The following is a 19,741-nucleotide window of genomic DNA, read 5'->3' on the forward strand; positions in this document are numbered from 1 at the left end:
TTTTCTTCTTAGGTAATCCCTTCGGATTCAGGATGACTTGTTTCCACTCTGGTTCGATGGCTTCTAAGTCCGATGCACAATATGCAGACTCTGTGACATGCAGGGCAGGCGGTGCTTGGACGATCAGGATAATGGGTTGTTTGGAGATTTATGCACTCTCTCCATTGCCTCAACTTTATTTCTGGATGTTGCTAACAAAGCCCCTACTTGTGTTTGATGCCTTCCTGAATGCAACTTCTCCAAGCTGCTCAGTCACAATCCAGGGCCTCACATGTTCCCACGGATGTTTGATTCTTCAGTGATTCTTTGAGGACATCCCTAAAGCATTTCCGCTGTCCTCCTGAATGCAATCCTCAAATGACATTCTCTTCCAGTCCGTAGTCTAAACAGAATGTGAGTGAGAATCCTAGAGGCATACTTTATTCTCACAACCAAGCATGAAATCCTGATGCAGAGAAGCTTAAACAGCCAGGTGTATTCTCCACAAACTGACCCGATGTGCTACTCATCCCTGCAGTTCACTCAGCTGATCATGTGATACATGAACAAATTGGAGTGAGTCTAAGGTCAGCAACAGTAAAACAATCACAATGCAAACAAGCTCCCCTGTTTAGTTATAACAGGCATTTTTGCTGTGGTTTTAAATATCTGGCGAACCTTACCATTAGTCTTAATGAGTGTGCATGTTTTCACTAGCACTGTGAGGTAAGACATATTGGCACTCAGCTGGTTTTAGTCTAAACAAGTATGAGATCCTGGTGCTACTGCATATCAGAGCTTCACATCAGCCTGCCCAACACAAGCCCTCTTGCCAGTTCAGAGGGCAGCATTTAGGTCATTCTGGATACACTTCAGCAGCAAAGAAAGTTTACTATTTGCACAGTTCATCACCTCTGTCCCCAGCCTTCCCCCGATCTGCCCTGATCAATATGGCACAGCTGTATCTGGCCTTCCCCCGATCTGCCCTGATCAATATGGCACAGCTGTATCTGGCCTTCCCCCGATCCACCCTGATCAATATGGCACAGCTGTATCTGGCCTTCCCCCGATCCACCCTGATCAATATGGCACAGCTGTATCTGGCCTTCCCCCGATCCACCCTGATCAATATGGCACAGCTGTATCTGGCCTTCTCCCGATCCGCCCTGATCAATATGGCACAGCTGTATCTGGCCTTCTCCCGATCCGCCCTGATCAATATGGCACAGCTGTCCCTGGCCTGCCCCCGATCCACCCTGATCAATATGGCACAGCTGTATCTGGCCTTCTCCCGATCCGCCCTGATCAATATGGCACAGCTGTATCTGGCCTTCTCCCGATCCGCCCTGATCAATATGGCACAGCTGTCCCTGGCCTGCCCCCGATCTGCCCTGATCAATATGGCACAGCTGTATCTGGCCTTCCACCGATCCGCCCTGATCAATATGGCACAGTTGTCTCTGGCCTTCTCCCGATCCACCCTGATCAATATGGCACAGCTGTCCCTGGCCTGCCCCCGATCTGCCCTGATCAATATGGCACAGCTGTATCTGGCCTTCCACCGATCCGCCCTGATCAATATGGCACAGTTGTCTCTGGCCTTCCCCCGATCCACCCTGATCAATATGGCACAGCTGTCCCTGGCCTTCTCCCGATCCGCCCTGATCAATATGGCACAGTTGTCTCTGGCCTTCTCCCGATCCACCCTGATCAATATGGCACAGCTCGGAGCTTGGTGGTAAACATAAGGTCAGTGTGTGCACTTTCACAAAGCACTTAGGTGCAGTGTGAGAGGCCCCACTGTGTAGGTCACTCAGCTAGACTGGGCAATGATCAGTGCATCAATTACAGTCTACATAAGTCTCTAAGTCACAGTGTTTGTGCTGGAGGGTGGGACAGCAGAAGAATAAAGACTGGAGCCAAGAATAGAAGTGAATCACAATCCCATATACAGTCAAGCAATTTAATGTTGTGGCTCGCAGTATGTGTGAGGTCACCTGTTCTCTCAGAGCCCAGCCTGCTCTGCTCACTATGTTCTCTATTCTGCAAACCCCAGTTCCATGTCTTGTTTGCACAATGGACTGGCCTTCATTCATGCCCTTTCTAGTTTCTTGCAGTCTTGGACATGTGATACAACGACAAACAAAACAAATAAACTACAAAGGGACGTGAATGAAGCCCAGTCCATCCATTGGCGCTATCTACACTTCTGCTGCCTCAAAAAAGCAGCCAGCATAAGCAAGGACCCGACGCACCCCGGACATTCTCTCCTCCACCTTCTTCCGTCGGGAAAAAGATACAAAAGTCTGAGGACACGTACCAACTGGCTCAAAAACAGCTTCTTCCCTGCTGCCATCAGACTTTTGAATGGACCTACCTCGCATTAAGTCGATCTTTCTCTACACTCTAGCTATGATTGAAATACTACATTCTGCACTCTCTCCTTTCCTTCTCTGTGAATGGTATGTTTCATCTGTACAGCGCGCAAGAAACAATACTTTTCACTGTATGTTAATACATGTGACAATAATAAATCAAATCAAAAAAGAAAGCTTGAGTTGACCATCCAAGGTGGTTGTCTATTATTGGGAATCTGAGTGATCATTCCTCCTGGTCTGCGTGGGAAGAGTTCTTGAACAACAACATGAAGAACATCCTGGTGTGGTCCAGATGAGGGAATTAACACGTGGTTATTTTTGGTGGCCGGGTCGAGATGCTCAGATTGAAGAAAAAGTGGGAGAGTGTCAATCCATGCACGAATAAGAAATACACCAGTGTTGTCTCCTTTACACCCTTTGGAGGGGCCTAAAATGCCATGGCAACGATTGCAGGTAGATTTTGTTGATCTGTTTGATGCACATTCAAAGTGGCCAGAGGTTGTTTTCATTACTGAACAACCATCGAAAAACTTGACAAAATATTTGTAAGATTTGGTAACCTGGAACAGATTGTTAGCAATAATAGTTCAGTTTACTTCACAGGAGTTTGAGGATTATCTCAGAGTAAATGGTAAACTTCAGAGATAGTGGAGCATCAACAACAATTTCAGGTTAGTGGATGGGAAGTGAGGGCAAAATAATTTAATGTTATCTTGTCATTATGCCACGAGTGAAAAATGGATACCAGCCATACTTTAGAAAAGTCTCCAAATCATCTCCAGAAGTACCAACTTCTTTAGTCCCTAGTGATGTGAACACTACTGCGGAAGACTTAGTTGAATCTGAGTTGCTTCATAATTGTGTCTTTGCTATTATAGAACATAGAACAGTACAGCACAGAACAGGTCCTTCGGCCCACGATGTTGTGCCGACCTTCATCTGAAACCAAGATCAAGCTATCCCACTCCCTATCATCCTGGTGTGCTCCATGTGCCTATCCAATAACCGCTTAAATGTTCCGAAAGTGTCTGACTCCACTATCACTGCAGGCAGTCCATTCCACACCCCAACCACTCTCTGCGTAAAGAACCTACCTCTGATATCCTTCCTGTATCTCCCACCACAAACCCTATAGTTATGCCCCCTTGTAATAGCTCCATCCACCCGAGGAAATAGTCTTTCAACGTTCACTCTATCTATCCCCTTCATCATTTTATAAGCCTCTCTTAAGTCTCCCCTCAGTCTCCTCCGCTCCAGAGAGAACAGCCCTAGCTCCCTCAACCTTTCCTCATATGACCTACCCTCCAAACCAGGCAGCATCCTGGTAAATCTCCTCTGCACTCTTTCCAGCGCTTCCACATCCTTCTTATAGTGAGGTGACCAGAACTGCACACAATATTCCAAATGTGGTCTCACCAAGGTCCTGTACAGTTGCAGCATAACCCCACGGCTCTTAAACTCCAACCCCCTGTTAATAAAAGCTAAGATGTGGAGATGCCGGCGTTGGACTGGGGTAAACACAGTAAGAAGTTTAACAACACCAGGTTAAAGTCCAACAGGTTTATTTGGTAGCAAAAGCCACACAAGCTTTCGAGGCTCTGAGCCCCTTCTTCAGGTGAGTGGGAATTCTGTTCACAAACAGAACTTATAAGACACAGACTCAATTTACATGAATAATGGTTGGAATGCGAATACTTACAACTAATCCAGTCTTTAAGAAACAAAACAATGGGAGTGGAGAGAGCATCAAGACAGGCTAAAAAGATGTGTATTGTCTCCAGACAAGACAGCCAGTGAAACTCTGCAGGTCCACGCAACTGTGGGAGTTACAAATAGTGTGACATAAATTCTGATTCTAGGATCGCATGATAAAGACTCAGGAGGAAAAAAGCAGAAATATTTATGTGAAATAGTGTGACATAAACCCAATATCCCGGTTGAGGCCGTCCTTGTGTGTGCGGAACCTGGCTATCAGTTTCTGCTCCGCGACTCTGCGCTGTCGCTGTCGTGTGTTAAAAGCTAACACACTATAGGCCTTCTTCACAGCTCTATCCACTTGAGTGGCAACCTTCAGAGATCTGTGGATATGGACCCCAAGATCTCTCTGTTCCTCCACAGTCTTCAGAACCCTACCTTTGACCCTGTAATCCACATTTAAATTAGTCCTACCAAAATGAATCACCTCACATTTATCAGGGTTAAACTCCATTTGCCATTTTTCAGCCCAGCTTTGCATCCTATCTATGTCTCTTTGCAGCCTACAACAGCCCTCCACCTCATCCACTACTCCACCAATCTTGGTGTCATCAGCAAATTTACTGATCCACCCTTCAGCCCCCTCCTCTAAGTCATTAATAAAAATCACAAAGAGCAAGGACCAAGCACTGATCCCTGTGGCACTCCGCTAGCAACCTGCCTCCAGTCCGAAAATTTTCCATCCACCACCACCCTCTGTCTTTGATCAGATAGCCAGTTACCTATCCAATTGGCCAACTTTCCCTCTGTCCCACACCTCCTCACTTTCATCATAAGCCGACCATGGGGGACCTTATCAAACGCCTTACTAAAATCCATGTATATGACATCAACTGCCCTACCTTCATCAACACACTTAGTTACCTCCTCAAAAAATTCTATCAAATTTGTGAGGCACGACTTGCCCTTCACGAATCCGTGCTGACTATCCCGGATTAATCCGCATCTTTCTAAATGGTCGTAAATCCCATCTCTAAGGACCCTTTCCATCAATTTACCAACCACCGAAGTAAGACTAACCGGTCTATAATTTCTATTCCCTTTCTTAAACAGAGGAACAACATTCGCCACTCTCCAGTCCTCTGGCACCATCCCCGTGCCAGGATGAGGAGGATCGCAACAGACACCTCCAGACGCTGAAAGATGCCCTCATAAGAACAGGATATGGCGCTAGACTCATTGATCAACAGTTCCAACGCGCCACAGCGAAAAACCGCACCGACCTCCTCAGAAGACAAACACGGGACACAGTGGACAGAGTACCCTTCGTTGTCCAGTACTTCCCCGGAGCGGAGAAGCTACGGCATCTCCTCCGGAGCCTTCAACATGTCATTGATGAAGACGAACATCTCGCCAAGGCCATCCCCACACCCCCACTTCTTGCCTTCAAACAACCGCACAACCTCAAACAGACCATTGTCCGCAGCAAACTACCCAGCCTTCAGGAGAACAGTGACCAAGACACCACACAACCCTGCCACAGCAACCTCTGCAAGACGTGCCGGATCATCGACACAGATGCCATCATCTCACGTGAGAACACCATCCACCAGGTACACGGTACATACTCTTGCAACTCGGCCAACGTTGTCTACCTGATACGCTGCAAGAAAGGATGTCCCGAGGCATGGTACATTGGGGAAACTATGCAGACGCTGCGACAACGGATGAATGAACACCGCTCGACAATCACCAGGCAAGACTGTTCTCTTCCTGTTGGGGAGCACTTCAGCGGTCACGGGCATTCGGCCTCTGATATTCGGGTAAGCGTTCTCCAAGGCGGCCTTCGCGACACACGACAGCGCAGAGTCGCTGAGCAGAAACTGATAGCCAGGTTCCGCACACACAAGGACGGCCTCAACCGGGATATTGGGTTTATGTCACACTATTTCACATAAATATTTCTGCTTTTTTCCTCCTGAGTCTTTATCATGCGATCCTAGAATCAGAATTTATGTCACACTATTTGTAACTCCCACAGTTGCGTGGACCTGCAGAGTTTCACTGGCTGTCTTGTCTGGAGACAATACACATCTTTTTAGCCTGTCTTGATGCTCTCTCCACTCCCATTGTTTTGTTTCTTAAAGACTGGATTAGTTGTAAGTATTCGCATTCCAACCATTATTCATGTAAATTGAGTCTGTGTCTTATAAGTTCTGTTTGTGAACAGAATTCCCACTCACCTGAAGAAGGGGCTCAGAGCCTCGAAAGCTTGTGTGGCTTTTGCTACCAAATAAACCTGTTGGACTTTAACCTGGTGTTGTTAAACTTCTTACTGTGTTTACCCCAGTCCAACGCCGGCATCTCCACATCATGACCATCCCCGTGGACAGTGAGGACCCAAAGATCAAAGCCAAAGGCTCTGCAATCTCATCCCTTGCCTCCCAAAGAATCCTAGGATACATTTCATCAGGCCCAGGGGACTTATCGACCTTCAGTTTATTCAAAACTGCCAGTACATCCTCCCTCCGAACAACTATTTCCCCCAGCCTATTAGCCTGTAACACCTTCTCTTCCTCAAAAACATGGCCCCTCTCCTTGGTGAACACTGAAGAAAAGTATTCATTCATCACCTCGCCTATCTCTACTGATTCCATACACAAGTTCCCACCACTGTCCTTATACTATTTGGGAATGATGCAGAATTAGTTCCAAGAGAAGAAAAGGGGGCGGCACGGTAGCACAGTGGTTAACACCGCTACTTCACAGCTCCAGGGACCTGGGTTCAATTCCCGTCTTGAGCCACTGTCTGTGTGGAGTTTGCACATTCTCTTCGTGTCTGCGTGGGTTTCCTCCAGGTGCTCCGGTTTCCTCCCACAGTCCAAAGATGTGCGGGTTAGGTTGATTGGCTATGCTAAAATTGTCCTTAGTGTCCTGGGATACGTAGGTTAGAGGGATTAGCGGGTGGATATGGGGGTAGGGCCTGGGTGGGATTGTGGTCGGTGCAGACTCGATGGGCCGAATGGCCTTTCTCTGTGCTGTAGGGATTTTAAGACTTCTAAATGTTCACTGAAGTTCAAAATCATACTTCTAGGGTCCAGTACAGCTAAATTCCAGAACATTGTCTACAACCAAAGAGGAATAGACATCCTCCTGATCGACTTTCTTATTGACTGTGTGTTGAAGTGTTTCACAGGCATCTGTTTAGTTTCAGTTTCTATTCTGCTCCTTCAATAAAACTGTTGTTGTTACTTTGAATCTCTGTGTGCAAACCACACCTTTTTCTTTCTGTGTAAAATCCACAACTCCAAACATAGGACATTACAGATTGATACAGGGCGATGGTGAGAGAGCGGGGCAGTTTGGGATTGATACAGGGCTCTGGAGAGAGTGGGGCAGTGGGATTAGTTTGGGATTGATACAGGGTGATGGGGAGAGAGTGGGGCAGTGGGATTAGTTTGGGATTGATACAGGGCTATGGGGAAAGAGCTAGGCAGTGGGACTAGTTTAGAATGAAGACAGTATTATGGAAAGAGAGTGGGGCAATGAGATTAGTTTGAGATTGCTGCAGTTTGGGGTTGAATCAAGGTAATGGAGAGAGGGCAGGGCAGTTGGATTAGTTTGGGGTGGAACCACCAAAGCACCAGCAGAAACTTGAATACTCAAATGGCCTCAAATGAAACTGGAAATTTTGACCGTGTTAAATCAGTCACTGCAGCTGCTCTTGTGCACATCTTAGTGGACAACTGATAAATAACAACCATGTTTATTCTGGTATCTCTCTTTGTAAGCAAATGTCAATGATGATCCACTACCATTACACAGGCCAGTACAGACATTTGTGACCTTGGGTCACCTGTTCAGCAACTATGGACACGTTTGGGTGATTATTTGTTGATTAAATATTTTTGCATCTGCCCACTTCAAAGTCTAACTGGGAGCAGTCTCTTTACATACTGTCATTGTGCAGTACAGAATGGGTACAATAGACTGTATAACGCTCAAGCTCATGGTATAATTACACAAGATCATAGTAAATAGGAGCAAGAGGAGACCATTCAGCCCATCGAGCCTGATCTGCCATTCAATACGATCATGGCTAAGCTTAGGCTTCAACTCCATTTTCCTGCCCATATCCCTTAATTCCCTGAGACAAAAAATGTATCGATTTCAGCCTTAAATATATCCAACGATGGAGCAAACATAACCTTCTGTATATGCTTCTTGGATAGAGAATTTAAAAGAAAAACAACCCTTTGAGTGAAGTAATTTTTTCTCATCTCAGTCCTAGATGTCAGGCCCACATCTGCACTGACAGGACTTCGAATTCAGTCATTTTGATGCAGAACTGGTTCAGCTGTGAGATACAATCCAGGGCCACATTGCAAATTGAAGCTAAAAAAATCTAAATGCTCCCAAAATATTCCAGAGTCAAACTGGCACATGGTATAAACCTTGCAATGTACTATTAACAGTTCCATACATACATACGCATGCACGCACTCCCAACTCGCGCATGCACGCACTCCCAACTCGCGCATGCACGCACTCCCAACTTGCGCATGCACGCACTCCCAACTCGCGCATGCACGCACTCCCACGTGCACACTGTCTCCTCAGAAGGAACTCTTCAAAAATGCAGATACGAAAATACAACAAAACTTACTCCAACTTATAAATCAAAGAAGAGGTTTAATGAAGAAACATCATTACTCCAAACTTGAGGCCTCGCCCGGGGCCACTCCAAGCTCTCCACAATTCTACATAGTTTCTTATTTATAATGAATCAGCTGGTCAGCTGACTATCTCTCTGTAATTGGTGCCATGGTTTACTGGGTCAGCTGACCCTTACATCTTGTTCCCATTGGTCACTTGGATGAACCTGTATCTGGGGTCACCACTGCAGATGTCAGATCAGCTTTCTCGAAGATCAACCAATGGAAAGCGACTGGCCCGAATGGGGTACCCGGACGAGCACTCAGATCATGTGCGGATCATCTTCAACCTCTCGTTACAACAATCTGAGGTCCCTATCTCCTTCAAGAAGATGACCATCATTCATGCCTTAATGACTATCGTCTGGTGGCTCTGACATCGATCATTATGAAGTGCTTCGAAAGGCTAGTCATGGCACGAATCGATTCTAGCCTCCCGGACTAACTAGATCCACTACAGTTTGCCTATCACCACAACAGGTTCATGGCAGATGCATAACTATAGGGTTCATGGTGGGAGATATAGGAAGGATGTCCGAGGTAGGTTCTTTACTCAGAGAGTGGTTGGGGTGTGGAATGGACTGCCTGCAGTGATAGTGGAGTCAGACACTTTAGGAACATTTAGGCGGTTATTGGATAGGCACATGGAGCACACCAGGATGATAGGGAGTGGGATAGCTTGATCTTGGTTTCAGATAAAGCTCGGCACAACATCGTGGGTCGAAGGGGCTGTTCTGTGTTGTACTGTTCTATGTTCATACCAATTGGATTAGACAAAGTCAACATGGATTTGTGAAAGGGAAGTCACATTTGACAAACCAACTGGAGTTTTTTGAGGATGTAACGAGTAGAATAGATAAGAGGGTCCAACTGCAGCAAGACATCCTTGCTCATGTACTCAAGTCCTCTTGAAATGAAGGCCAACATACCATTTGTAAGATTTGTAAACCTCTATGACTCTAAGAGTTAATCAGTGGATTTTTAGAAAGCTTTGGTAAAGTCCTGCAGGCTTGTGTGCCATATTAAAGTGCATGGGATTGCCATAATACATTGGCACGGACTGAGAATTGGTTCGCAGACAGGAAACAGAGAATAGGAATAAATAGGTCTGAATTTTTCAAAGTGGCAGGCGGTAATTAGTGGGGTCCCGCAGGGATCAGTGCTTGAGCCCCAGCCATTCACAATAAACATCAATGATTTGAATGAGAGAACCAAATGTAATATTTCCAAGTTTGCTAATGATACAAAGCTTGGTGGAATGCGAGTGGTGAAGAATATGTTAAGCTGCTTCAAAGTGATTAAGACAATTGAGTGAAATGGCAAATACATGGCAGATGCAGTATAACCTATATAAATGTGAAGTTATCCATTTTGGATGGAGAAACAGAATGGGTTGAGCATTATTTAAATGGTGATAGATTAAGAAATTATGATGTACAAAGGGATCTTAGTGTCCTAGTACATCAGTCATTGAAGGCAAGCATACAGGTACAGCAAGCAGTTTGGAAAGCAAATGGTATGTTGGCCTTCATTGCAAGAGGACTTGAGTACATGAGCAAGGATGTCTTACTGCAGCTGTTCAGGCCTTGTGAGATTACACCTGGAGAATCGTGTGCACTTTTGGTCTCCTCATCTCAGAATTAATTTACTTGCCAGCGAGAGTGCAGTGAAGGTTCACCAGGCTGTATCCTGGGATGGCAGGATTGTTGTATGGGGAGAAATTGGGTCAACTGGACCTGTATTCACTGGAATTTAGAAGAATGAGAGGTGATCTGATTGAAACATACCAAGTTTTGACAGGACTGGACAGACTGGATGCAGGATGTTGCTTCCTCTGTCTGGGAGGTCCTAGAACAAGGGGGTCACAGTCTCAGGTTATGTGATAGACCATTTAGGACCGAGATGAGGAGAACCTTTTTCACTCAGAGGGTGGTGAACCTGTGGAATTCTCTATCACAGCAGGCTGCAGAGACCAAATCACTGAATATATTTAAGGAGGAAATAGATCGATTTCAAGACTCTAAACGTGTCAAAGGATATAGGGAGAGTCCTGGAGCATGACATTGTGCTAGAGGATCAGTCATGATCATGATGAAAGGTGGAGTAGGCTTGAGGGGCCAAATGGCCTCCTCCTGCTCCTATTTTCTGTATTCCCATGATCTTGCATGTGTAATGTAGCTGTGCAAACTAACCACACTAGCAGTTGTCACTGAAGGAGTAAGTGGAGCAAAACAGAATAAAATGAAGCTACATTTTTTAAATCTTCAGCTTGCAAAGGGTTAAGTATTCCAAGCTGCTGTGTTGAAACAACGGAATGCCCTGTTTGAGAGCAGATTTCCACTCCATCTGACGAAGGAGCAGCGCTCCGAAAGCTAATGGCATTTGCTACCAAATAAACCTGTTGGACTTTAACCTGGTGTTGTTAAAACTCTTAGTGTTGAAACAACGCCAGCAAAAGCTACTGCTTCAGGAAACCGGAATCTTTAGCAACTGCTGCACCATAGCAACGCCACCAGTGACCTGGAGAGACCCCAGAACAGGCCGTCTTCTTATGCTAATTTAAATAACCCACATTTGCTGAACTCTGACCTACAAAATGGGGAGGATATTTCTGATTGATATATTCACTATGGTAACTGAGCAAAGCTCACGTCAGATTTACGGTGAGAGATCTGATGGAGAGAACAATCTCTCTGAACTGTTCTAAACAGAAAGGTCACGTAGGGAGGGGCTGATCACACTGCTTTGACGGTGCTTCTAAACAGTAATCCGCAGACAGCCAACCCAGCCCAGTGCACTACTTCAGGCTGAAAACAAGCTACACCAAGGTAAGCAGATTCAGGATCCTGACATGGTGAGTTTTGAAATTCTCTGGATATATTTGGGGCTCTGAATGGAAATAGCTGACACTTTTTCAAGCAAGGAGAGGAACAATATGGGTCACTTTAACAAACTTTAGACAGTATCCAGTTGCCATGGCATTTGAAAAGAAATTAACTATACATTCAATCTTTTGGAACATAAATGTCATCTTATTTCACATCAAACATGAGCCTGATTTTACCCCGACACCTGCACTTGCCAGAGGAAACAATAGGTGATTTTTCTTAGCCCGATTGGAGCATGCTCTGATCTGATTTCTGCTTCCAATAGTCATTCATAGACCTCCCTGTTGGAAACACATCATACAATCCCTACAGTGCAGAAAGGACTATTCAGTCTATCGAGTCTGCATCAACACTCTGACAGACTATGTGGCACAGTGGTTAGCACTGCTGCATCACAGTGCCAGGAACCCAGGTTTGATTCCCAGCTTGGATCACTATCTGCACATTCTCCCCGTGTCTGTGTGAGTTTCCTCCGGGTGCTCTGGTCTGAAAGACGTGCTGGTTAGGTACATTGACCTGAACAGGCGCCAGTGTGGGGCGACTAGGGGAATTTCACAGTAACTTCATTGCAGTGTTAATGTAAGTCTTACTTGTGACTAATAAATAAACTTTACTTTCTTTACCCAGGCCCTCTTCCTATCCCTATAATCCCACACATTTACCATGGCTAATCCCACCTAACCTACAAATCTTGAGACACTAAAGGGCAATTTAGCACACCCAATACAGCTAACCCGCACATCTTTGGACTTCGGGAGGAAACCAGAGCACCCGAAGGAAACCCACGCAGACACGGGGAGAATGTGCAAACTCCACATAGACAGTCACCCAAGGCACTGTGAGGCAGCACTGCTAACCACTGTGCCGCCACATGTAGATCTTGTGTTACAGAATCAAGCTTATCGAGCCAGAGCTGACCAGTCAGCACAATTTTTGTAGACATTTATGTCGTCTTATATTGGAGAAGTTGGAACTCAGTGGAGTATAGACAGATACAAGTGCAGCCTTAATAAACAGCACCACTGTGTGACAGGACATATGCTGACACCCACTACTCCCATAAGCAATTTCTCATCTTAAACTGAGATTTTAAAACCAACAATAAAATATATTTTCAGCACCACAATAGCAAGAGAGTTGATATTGAGAACACTACCAATATGCATTTATACAGCACCTTGAATGCAGCACAACATTCCAAGGGTGTTTCACTGGCACATAATCAGAACAAAATTTAACGCTGAGTCAGGTGACAGGTGCCATAGACTCAATCAAACAGGTAGGTTGTATCTTTGAGGAAGAGAGTGAATTCCAGAGTTTAGAGCCTAGTTGGTGGAGGTCGTGGCCGCCAATGGTTTGACAAAGTGGAGGATGCACAAGAGGTCAAAGTTGGAGAAATATTGAAATTGCAGAAGGTTGCTGGCCTGGAGGAGAATATAGAGATACAAAGGGGCAAGACCATGGAGGGATTTGAACACCAAGTTGAGAACTATTTTTATCCTTTCCTGGAATGTGGGTGCCGCTGTTAAGGCCCATATTTGTTACTCATCCGTGGGGTTATGCTGCAACTGTACAGGACCTTGGTGAGACCGCATTTGGAATATTGCGTGCAGTTCTGGTCACCTCACTATAAGAAGGATGTGGAAGCGCTGGAAAGAGTGCAGAGGAGATTTACCAGGATGCTGCCTGGTTTGGAGTGTCGGTCTTATGAGGAAAGGTTGAGGGAGCTGGGGCTGTTCTCTCTGGAGCGGAGGAGATTGAGGGGAGACTTAATAGAGGTTTATAAAATGATGAAGGGGATAGATCGAGTGAACGTTCAAAGACTATTTCCTCGGGTGGATGGAGCTATTACAAGGGGGCATAACTATAGGGTTCATGGTGGGAGATATAGGAAGGATATCAGAGGTAGGTTCTTCACGCAGAGAGTGGTTGGGGTGTGGAATGGACTGCCTGCAGTGATAGTGGAGTCAGACACTTTAGGAACATTTAAGCGGTTATTGGATAGGCACATGGAGCACACCAGGATGGTAGGGAGTGGGATAGCTTGATCTTGGTTTCAGATGAAGGTCGGCACAACATCGTGGGCCGAAGGGCCTGTTCTGTGCTGTACTGTTCTATGTTCATCCCTAACTACCCTTGGACTGAGTGGCTTGCTGAGCTAATTCAGAGGGGAGTTAAAAGTCATCCACATTGCTATGGGTCAGGAGTCACATGGAGGCCAGAACATCTACCTTGTCTGGGCAAGAGTAAAGGGTGAATGGAATTTGTTGTGAGTTTGGATAGGGGCATTAGAGTTTTTGGTGTACATCTAAAAAGGTAGAGTATGGGGTGATTGGCCAGGAAAACATTGGAATAGTTCAGTAGAATGTAGGCCAGACCATCGGGAAGGCGATGGCCTAGTGGTACTATCGCTAGATTATTAATCCAGCTAATGTTCTGGGGACCTGGGTTCAAATCCCACCACGGCAGATGGTGAAATTTGAATTCCATCTAAAAAAAATCTGGAATTAAGAATCTACTGATGAAAATGAAACCATCGTCAATTGTCGGAAAAACCCATTTGGTTCGCTAATGTCCTTTCGGGAAGGAAATCTGTCGTCCTTACCTGGTCTGGCCTACATGTGACTCCAGAGTCACAGCAATGTGGTTGACTCTCAACTGCCCTCTGAAATGGTCTAGCAAGCCACTCAGTTCAAGAGCAACTAGGGATGGGCAATAAATGCTGGCCAGCAACACCCATGTCCCATGAATGAATAAAAAAAATCTAAAGCTGGCAGATTTACTCCCCTCATCCTTTTGGCTAAGATGAAGTGTAGTATCTGTTCTATCGCTTCTTGGTCTTTTTGGCTAAGATCAAGCATCAGATCAAGCCTAAAATGGGGTGCAATGCCTTCTCTTGCCAGTTTGGATCTTGTTTAGAACATAAGAACATAAGAAATAGGAGCAGGAGTAGGCCATCTAGCCCCTCGAGCCTGCCCCGCCATTCAATAAGATCATGGCTGATCTGAAGTGGATCAGTTCCACTTACCCGCCTGATCCCTATAACCCCTAATTCCCTTACCGATCAGGAATCCATCTATCTGTGATTTAAACATATTCAACGAGGTAGCCTCCACCACTTCAGTGGGCAGAGAATTCCAGAGATTCACCACCCTCTGAGAGAAGAAGTTCCTCCTCAACTCTGTCCTAAATTGACCCCCCTTTATTTTGAGGCTGTGCCCTCTAGTTGTAGTTTCCTTTCTAAGTGGAAAGAATCTCTCCACCTCTACCCTATCCAGCCCCTTCATTACCTTATAGGTCTCTATAAGATCTCCCCTCAGCCTTCTAAATTCCAACGAGTACAAACCCAATCTGCTCAGTCTCTCCTCATAATCAACACCCCTCATCTCTGGTATCAACCTGGTGAACCTTCTCTGCACTCCCTCCAAGGCCAATATATCCTTCCGCAAATAAGAGACCAATACTGCACACAGTATTCCAGCTGCGGCCTCACCAATGCCCTGTACAGATGCAGCAAGACATCTCTGCTTTTATATTCTATCCCCCTTGCGATATAGGCCAACATCCCATTTGTCTTCTTGATCACCTGTTGCACCTGCAGACTGGGCTTTTGCGTCTCATGCACAAGGACCCCCAGGTCCCTCTGCACAGCAGCATGTTGTAATTTTTTTCCATTTAGATAATAATCCAATTTGCTATTATTTCCTCCAAAGTGAATAACCTCGCATTTGTCAATGTTATACTCCATCTGCCAGATCCTCGCCCACTCACTCAGCCTGTCCAAATCTCTCTGCAGACCTTCTATGCCCTCCACACGATTCACTTTTCCACTTATCTTTGTGTCGTCTGCAAACTTTGTTACCCTACACACAGTTCCTTCCTCCAGATCGACTATATAAATGGTAAATAGTTGAGGCCCCAGTACCGATCCCTGCGGCACGCCACTAGTTACCATTCGCCAACCAGAAAAGCACCCATTTATTCCGACTCTCTGCTTCCTGTCGGATAGCCAATCCCCAATCCACGCTAACACCCTACCCCCAACTCCGTGTGACCCAATCTTCTTCAGCAACCTTTTGTGAGGCACCTTATCAAACGCCTTTTGGAAATCCAAAAACACCGCATCCACCGGTTCCCCTCCACCAACCACACTAGTCACATCTTCATAAAAATCCAACAAGTTCGTCAAGCACGACTTTCCCCTCATGAATCCATGCTGCGTCTGCTTAATCGAACCATTCTTATCCAGATGGCCTGCTATTTCTTCTTTAATGATGGATTCCAGCATTTTCCCAACTACAGACGTTAAGCTAACCGGCCTGTAGTTACCCGCCTTTTGTCTATTTCCTTTTTTAAACAGTGGCGTAACATTAGCCATTTTCCAATCCGCCGGCACTACCCCAGAATCCAACAAATTTTGATAAATAACCACTAACGCATCCGCTATTACCTCTGAAATTTCTTTCAGTACCCTGTTTGTCTCTCATGGGGGGAAACCATGAATTATATTCAATTGGATTTTGAATTGGGTTTTTGAAGCAAGCTAGGAATGGATTTGGGTTTGCCCACTCCACTCTGAGCATTGGCTTTGTAACTTTAAGGATGGAGTAAAAATTTTTTTAAAAAACAAATGGGCTTTTACAACAATTAACGATAGTTGTCATGGTCATCATTACTGAGACTAGCTTCATATTTTAGATTCATTAATTGAATTTAAATTCAAACAGCTGCTGTGATGGGATTTGGACCCTGTCCTCAGACTGGGCTCCGAATGACTAGCCCAGTGACATTACTACTATGTCACCAAATTGCTAGACACGGAGTCAGCATACACAAGGGTGAAGGGTGAATGGAATTTATTGCGAGTTAGGATATGGGCACTAGAGTTTTAGGTGTGCATCCAAAAGGTAGAGTATAGGGTGACTGGCCAGGAAAACATTGGAATAGTTCAGTGTGGAGGTAACATGTGAGGATGAGAAATGGGTTAGATCACTTTCAATATTTGTTTACACCATTAGTAAACTAACTCATTCAGTGGAACTAGGTGTTATAAGAACCGAAATGTGACCATTTCAAACATGGAAACAAGTCATTTTAAGCAAGTGGTAACTGAATGGCAGATGGACTTCAGAGCACCAATTGCATGTTTGTAAAGTGATACCATTGCAACAATTCTTGAACTACACCAATGCCGGACTGCAGAATATCAGATGTGTGAGTACTGTCACAGATACTGTCTACAAACTTCAATCTTTCAAATTGTTGCTGAACACTTCCAGCATTTTGTTTTTAATTAACAATTCCATTTGTGCAGTTGTTAAATTAAGTCAGAAATAGCTATGGCATAGAACAATACTTAGCGACATTCAACCACCACTCATTGGAGTAGTGCAATATTCTCACACCGATATCACACAGAGGCAACATTATAAGGTTCATTCACAGGATATCACTGTCATTTGCATAATGGGAGTATCCTATCACAATCTTGACTTACGCTTTGTAGGTGGTTGAAAGACTTTGGGAAGTCAGGACGTGAACCTCTCACTACAGAATTCCCAGCCTTAAAATGTCATAGACATAGACATAGAACAGTACAGCACAGAACAGGCCCTTCGGCCCTCGATGTTGTGCCGAGCTTTGACCGAAACCAAGATCAAGCTGTCCCACTCCCTATCATTCTGGTGTGCTCCATGTGCCTATCCACTAACCGCTTGAAAATTCCTGAAGTGTCCGACTCCACTATCACAGCAGGCAGTCCATTCCACACCCCAACCACTCTCTGAGTAAAGAACCTACCTCGGACATCCTTCCTATATCTCCCACCATGAACCTTATAGTTATGCCCCTTAGTAACAGCTACATCCACCTGAGGAAATAGTCTCTGAACGTCCACTCTATCTATCCTCCTCATCATCTTATAAACCTCTATTAAGTCGCCTCTCATCCTCCTCCGCTCTAAAGAGAAAAGCCCTAGCTCCCTCAACCTTTCCTCATAAGACCTACCCTCCAAACCAGGCAGCATCCTGGTAAATCTCCTTTGCACTCTCTCCAGTGCTTCCACATCCTTCTTATAGTGAGGTGACCAGAACTGCACACAATATTCCAAATGTGGTCTCACCAAGGTCCTGTACAGTTGCACCATAACCCCACGGCTCTTAAACTCAAACCTCCTGTTAATAAACGCTAACACACTATAGGCCTTCTTCATGGCTCTATCCACTTGAGTGGCAACCTTCAGAGATCTGTGGATATGAACCCCAAGATCTCTCTGTTCCTCCGCATTCCTCAGAACCCTACCGTTGACCCTGTAATCCGCATTCAAATTTGTCCTACCAAAATGAATCACCTCGCACTTATCAGGATTAAACTCCATCTGCCATTTTTCGGCCCAGCTCCGCATCCTATCAATGTCCCTTTGCAGCCTACAACAGCCCTCCACCTCATCCACCACTCCACCAATTTTGGTGTCATCAGCAAATTTACTGACCCACCCTTCAGCCCCCTCCTCCAAGTCATTGATAAAAATCACAAAGAGCAGAGGACCCAGCACTGATCCCTGTGGTACACCGCTAGTAACTGTTCTCCAGTCTGAAAATTTTCCATCCATCACCATCCTCTGTCTTCTATGAGATAGCAAGTTACTTATCCAATCGGCCAAATTCCCCTCTATCCCACACCTCCTTACTTTCTTCATGAGCCGACCATGGGGGACCTTATCAAACGCCTTACTAAAGTCCATGTATATGACATCAACTGCTCTACCTTCATCTACACACTTAGTTACCTCCTCAAAGAATTCAATCAAATTTGTGAGGCAAGACTTACCCTTCACGAATCCATGTTGACTATCCCGGATTAAGCTGCATCTTTCTAAATGGTCATAAATCCTATCCCTCAGGACCTTTTCCATTAACTTACCGACCACCGAAGTAAGACTAACCGGCCTATAATTACCAGGGTCATTCCTATTTCCTTTCTTGAACAGAGGAACAACATTCGCTACTCTCCAGTCCTCTGGCACTATCCCCGTGGACAGTGAGGACCCAAAGATCAAATCCAAAGGCTCTGCAATCTCCTCCCTTGCCTCCCAAAGAATCCTAGGATATATCTCATCTGGCCCAGGGGACTTATCGACCCTCAGGTTTTTCAAAATTGCTAATACCTCCTCCAGCCTATCAGCCTGTATCACACTCTCATCCTCAAAAACATGGCCCCTCTCCTTGGTGAACACTGAAGAAAAGTATTCATTCATCGCCTCTCCTATCTCTTCTGACTCCATGCACAAGTTCCCACTATTGTCCTTGACCGGCCCTAACCTCACCCTGGTCATTCTTTTATTTCTCACATAAGAGTAAAAAGCCTTGGGGTTTTCCTTGATCCTACCCACCAAGGACTTCTCATGCCCCCTCCTAGCTCTCCTAAGCCCTTTTTTTAGCTCATTCCTTGCTAACTTGTAACCCTCAATCGACGCAACCGAACCTTGTTTTCTCATCCTTACATACGCTTCCTTTTTCCTCTTGACAAGACATTCAATCTCTTTTGTAAACCATGGTTCCCTCACTCGACCATTTCTTCCCTGCCTGACAGGGACATACCTATCAAGGACACGCAGTATTTGTTCCTTGAATAAGCTCCACTTTTCATTTGTGCCTTTCTGTTCCCATCTTATGCTCCCTAATTCTTGCCTAATCACATCATAATTACCCCTCCCCCAATTATAAACCTTGCCCTGCCGTATGGCCCTATCCCTTTCCATTGCAATAACAAAAGACACCGAATTGTGGTCACTATCTCCAAAGTGCTCTCCCACAACCAAATCTAACACTTGGCCCGGTTCATTTCCCAGTACCAAATCCAATGTGGCCCCACCTCTCGTCGGCCTATCCACATATTGTGTCAGGAAACCCTCCTGCACACACTGTACAAAAACTGCCCCATCCAAACTATTCGACCTATAAAGGTTCCAATCAATATTTGGAAAATTAAAGTCACCCATGACAACTACCCTGTGACCTCCACACCTATCCATAATCTGCTTTGCAATTTCTTCCTCCACATCTCTATTACTATTTGGGGGCCTATA

The 19,741-nt window shown here is 45.3% G+C and overlaps 2 protein-coding genes across 5 annotated transcripts in view; one reads left to right on the forward strand and one right to left on the reverse strand.

Moving 5' to 3' along the window:
• Positions 1-19,741, reverse strand: part of pigl (phosphatidylinositol glycan anchor biosynthesis, class L) — an 84,074-nt gene that overhangs the window by 44,470 nt on the left and 19,863 nt on the right. The window lies entirely within an intron of this gene.
• The window catches only part of ncor1 (nuclear receptor corepressor 1), a 376,647-nt gene continuing 368,395 nt past the window's right edge, over positions 11,490-19,741 (forward strand). Inside the window, exon 1 of the mRNA XM_078224546.1 lies at positions 11,490-11,595. The gene's annotated coding sequence lies outside the window, so the exon portion shown is untranslated. The remainder of the gene's footprint in view (positions 11,596-19,741) is intronic.

This window comes from Mustelus asterias, chromosome 12, assembly GCF_964213995.1.
Source record: "Mustelus asterias chromosome 12, sMusAst1.hap1.1, whole genome shotgun sequence".
NCBI lineage: Eukaryota > Metazoa > Chordata > Chondrichthyes > Carcharhiniformes > Triakidae > Mustelus > Mustelus asterias.